At 43.4% G+C, this 5,130-nt stretch overlaps 1 non-coding gene across 1 annotated transcript; it reads left to right on the top strand.

The window, feature by feature from the left end:
- Positions 1-3,950: 3,950 nt before the first annotated feature.
- LOC128133159 (small nucleolar RNA R71) lies at positions 3,951-4,057 on the top strand. Its single transcript, XR_008231337.1, has one exon. It is a non-coding gene; the product is annotated as a small nucleolar RNA R71 (small nucleolar RNA).
- The last annotated feature ends 1,073 nt before the right edge of the window (positions 4,058-5,130 follow it).

Here is a 5,130-nt window from a genome sequence, read left to right as displayed (position 1 = left end):
TCACCCCCAAAAGGCGCACCAACCATGGAAGCAGGTGGGTGTATCGGCTGCCCGCGGTCTCCCCTTCCTCTCACGTTCCTACGCCTCGGTCTCGGCTCTGGCGCAGGTTGATCGGCTGGCTGATCATCCTCATCATCACCCTCAACATCTGATGGAACTATGCCCCAATGTGATCCAAAATTTCTGACCATCCGCATAGTTTCCAAATATCCCATACCAAAGTCATGCTCGTCCACACACGTCATGGATCTAGTAATATCGGGAACAACCAAATGATAAGAACGGGCCAAACGAGTAACAAAATGCCCTCCACAAATGGGGCTCCCAGGGCGCGAACTCGCGGCAGACCCGGCCAGAAAACGGGCTAGAAAATACGGAATGTTGCAACAGACACCAGGCTGTAAGATGCACCATAAGAAAAATAAGTTCTACTTAGTCACTTTGTCGCCATGCCTCTTATGGTTGATGGAAAAGGTAATGAACCAGTGGAGTAAACGATGGATCGGGGACTGAATACTGCTCTCGGGAGATACTTCGGAATTAAACATCCCGGAGGCAATGTTATGCCAAAACAATACCCCGTGACACCCTCTGCATATCCTCTAGCAGCCCCACTCAAAAACATGCCAAACTCGGGAGTCATAGCCTCCTGTCGATCATACAATCCTACTCTCCAAGCAAACTCAACCAGGCTGCACTCCCGGTACTCTCCCCCAATCGAAATACCAATGCCTGTGGCCAATGTGGATCTTGGACCGTTTCCTGAAATGTCACCGTTGCGAAAAACTCGACACAAAACTCCTTGTAGACTCACTCTTGCACCCGGAACAGATTGTGCCAACCAGAACAGGTAAACGAATACCCATCTCCAATGAATATCTTTGTCAAGAACGGGCCCACCTGGTCTACGAGCCCTACTTCCCTCAATCTTGTCCAATTGACTGTTGGAGCAACTGCAATTTCCCTATTGTAAAGCCAACCCAATCTGTTGTTCCAACGGGTCAAAACATCACGGGCCGTTGTTGCGGGAAAATTGTAAAACGGGTGCAAACCCGCAACCCCAGCTGGAACCTCTCTTCTTGGAGCCATTCCTGCAAAAACACGGAAAAAACAGCCAAAACAAATATCCACAAATTAAACATAGAAGAAAAATGAATTTTGTTCAACCCTAGAATTCACGTCGTGAGTTCGCAACCGCAGAAGGCAAAATCGTACCCATCGTGGAGAAATCCAGTCAAAATATCCTTGGGTTTTACTCCTATACTACTTCCAAACACTTAACATGAACATTCAAAGGTTAATACGAACTGTAAAGAATTAATTTCGTCATTTAACAAACCCTAACCCTAAGTTCCTCTACTAGAGCAAAAATTGAACTTAATAATCAATAATTAGTACCTTTGTTGGAAGTATTACGTAAGCACAAGGAAGATTAGTGGATTTGTCGGCTAAAATCGCAGCAATGGGGACCAAGGGGGGACCAATTTCTGCTTCCACTTTGTGAACAATAAACAATTGAAAGGGTTTACTGGTTTCTAGGGATTTATTATGTGGTCCCGTACTTTTCAAAATTCACGTCGTGAATTCTGTAAGATTCACGTCGTGAATTTTTTCTGGGCTTAAGTTTGGGCCATGTACTCACGGACTGATCTTGGGCTCGCCAGTCTAATGGGTTAAGCCATATCATGGATTATGTGTCCGGTTCATTCACAATTCACGTCGTGAGCGACTAACTATTCACGTCGTGAATTAAGTCTGGAAAATCAACTGTTGACTTTGAACTAAGTTCTCAATTATTACTACTTCCATTTTAAGGTCCCTACATATTGTTCTAATAGAGTTGGAGGACTTGATCTAAGTTTTTAAAACTAAAATGCAAAAAGAAAAAGAAAAAAAAAATTCAAACCAAACTCGGGTTGCCTCCCGAGAAGCGCTTCTTTTTCTTGGAGTCTTGAGCTGGACTCCGTGCCTCCTACGTTGAGTCCTCGGAAGAATCCACCACTAGGATCTTTTGTTCCTTGAATCGCCTCTTGTAAGCTTGAACTCGCCTTTTATATGCCTTCTTTGAATTTTCTTTTTTAACTTTCTCCTCTTCTTCAAGCTTGCGTTTTGTGCCCTTAGTTTCTTCCTTGCACCTCATCGCATCCTCCTCTTCTTTCACCACCGGCTTTGTCACTCTTGAAGTGACCTCCTCTTGTCATCTCCTCATCCTCTTTACTCACCCAAGAAGGTGGACTTTTGTAAGCTATGACTTCAACCAAAAATGGAACAGATGCTCTAGGTTTTGTTCTTTTGACTTGATGAACTGCCTTGATCTCTTCTTCCATAAGCTTCTCCAGTTCTTCTAGTTCATTGTCTTTGTTAATTGTGAACACCTCTTCTTGAACATGTTCCTTTGGGAAGCCATCTTCTATCCCAAAAACTTCTTTTTCATCTCCAACTCTCAAGGTGAGCTTAGACTCACGGATATCAACAAGGACTCTAGCAGTGTTAAGCAATGGCCGACCAAGGATTATTGGAACATCTGGATCTTCTTTCATGTCTAAGACTACAAAGTCTATTGGAAAAACAAAATTTCCAATTTTCACCAAAATATCCTCCACTATGCCGCAGGGTTGTGTCACCGAACGATTCGCCATGTGAATCTTCATTTTTGTAGCCTTCATCTTCTGAATATCTAATTTTTGATAAAATGAAAAAGGCATTAGATTAATGCTAGCCCTAGAATCGGCTAAAGCATTAACCTTCATTTTATTCCCAAACTCACATGGAAGAGTGAGGCATCCAGGATCCCCCATCTTTTCTGGTGTTTCTCCTAACACAGCTTTTGAAGTTTGTTCACTTAGAATCACTGTAGACTGCTTCTTTAATTGCCTTCGAGTGTCTATCAAGTCTTGCAGTAATTTTTTATGCTCGGGAGTTTTGGATAAAGACTCGACAAAGGGAGTATTAATCGGGATCCCCTTCACATGCTTGACAAACTCTCTATGCTCTCTCTCAAGTGGACTAAGGGTAGCTTGGGAAGGAAAAGGCAAAGGCGGCTGATAAACCGAACTAACTGCAGAATTTTGCTGTTCATGACGGGCCCACGTCGTGAATTCTGGAACTCAGCAGCTTCATGATTTTCGAGCTTGATCTTCTTCATCTTTTGATCGGGCTTTTGTGGTTCTTCTTCCAATGCTTCCAGGAACTCTGAGATGGCTTCTTCTTCGGTGTCTATGGCCATTACATGAGATTGGGTCTTCGTTTCGGTATTTTTTGGGGATAACTTCTCATGAACTAGAGTGGCTAGTTGACCAAATTGTATTTCAAGGTTATGGATGGAGGCTTGTTGATTCTTTATCAAAGTTTGTTGTTCCAGAATGGCAGAATCAGTGGCATCGTGTCTCTTTTCCGAAGCTTCCATAAACTTCATTAAAATGGTCTCTAGGTCGGGTTTCTTCTCGGCTAGTGGCTGCTCCTTTTGATAAAGGCCTCGACCTGTCTGCCTATACTTCTCTTCTTTTTGCTTCTTATACTCCTCATATGGCAGCCACTCCTTCTTCGGTTTCCTCCAGTCCTCATCAAACTTATCCCCACTAGAGTAGCACACTTGAACCTTTCTGTTCCCATATTCATCTGCATTGCAGTCCTTTGTCAAGTGTGGACCACTGCATCTCTCACAACCCACTCTTATGGCATGTATCGACTGGTCCATCTGTGTTATCCTGCGGTCCATATTATTCAGCATGACCATGACCGCTGCTATTTCTTCAGTTTGGGCCCCTACTCCGCCTTTGATTCCTTCTTGCCTCGGGTTGTGGTATTCGCGAGAATGCTTCCCGAATTCTTCAATTAGCTCCTTGACCTCCCTTGGATTTTTCTTTGTCAAAGGTCCTTGAGAATCAAGGAGTTGTCTTGTCATCACGTTGACCCCATCATAAAAGATTGACATCTCTTCCTGCACATTTAGATCATGCTGAGGGCAATTTCTGAGCAAGCCCTTGTACCACTCCCATGCTTCGTATAGTGACTCCCCCGGCTGTTGCTCAAAGTTGGCTATTGCCTTCTTGAGTTTGGCTATCTTGGATGGCGGGCAAAACTGGTCCAGGAATTTCTCACGCATTTGTGCCCAAGTGGTGATTGTACCCGGTGGGAGTGCTTTTAACCACTCCTTAGCAGCTCCTTTGAAAGTGATGGGAAACATCCTAAGCAAGACTCTGTTTCTGTTGACATTTGGGACATTGAAGTAGTCCGCAATGTCATTGACTTCATCTAGATGCTTAAAAGCATCCTCATGATCTTTCCCGAAAAAATGGGATGTCCTTCAGGGCAGTCAATATGTGTCCCTTCAGCTCGAATGTGGCAGTGGCAGGTATTACAGGTTGGACTAAACCGGGACCCATATCTTCTCGGATCCGCTTCTTGTAAGCTCCCATGGACATTTCTTCAATTGCTGCCATCTCGTTCCTTGCCTCGTTCTCGGGTTCGCTCGTGTGTTCTTCAAATTCCGGCTCGGTATCGTATTCAGACTCGGTTTGGACTGGTGTCTGATCCAAGTGCTCAATATTGCTCTTATGCCTCGCGGATGAACTTGACTCTCCTGTCTTCTTTCCCGACTTCCTTGAAAAAGCTGACTTCAATTCTTGCAAGGGCATCTTTTTCTTGTGAATTGCAGACTCGGGATCTTCAAGTGGTGGCACCAAGGGTGTGTTTGAGCCTCTGGTCATGAACTCCTGCAACTTGCTAAACTAAAAACGTAAAACTAGACTAAAATAAGAAAAACTAAAAAATGAAATCTCAGCTTTCACGTCGTGAGTTTATTAAAACTCACGTCGTGAACTCTATGACAGAAACAGAAAAAAAATAAACTACTAAGCTAGCAAAAATAAATAACCAATTAACCTTTTTGCAGATTTTATTCCAAAAAAAGGGGCGATTAATCTGATGCAACTAAATAAACTAATAATCTAAGCCGTTCCCCGGCAACGGCGCCAAAAACTTGATGTGCACAAAAGTACTCACTAATTTTAATATTTATAACCTAACAAACTTAACTAACTATGCACTTATATGCAGTGTACCTAGTCAGATTACAGTATAGCTTGGGTAAGTCGGGTGTCGATCACATGGAACGGTGTTACTAATTAA

The sequence above is a fragment of the Lactuca sativa genome, chromosome 3 (assembly GCF_002870075.4).
Source record: "Lactuca sativa cultivar Salinas chromosome 3, Lsat_Salinas_v11, whole genome shotgun sequence".
In the NCBI taxonomy this organism is placed as follows: Eukaryota; Viridiplantae; Streptophyta; class Magnoliopsida; order Asterales; family Asteraceae; genus Lactuca; species Lactuca sativa.
This window is presented reverse-complemented; position numbering and strand designations above follow the sequence as displayed.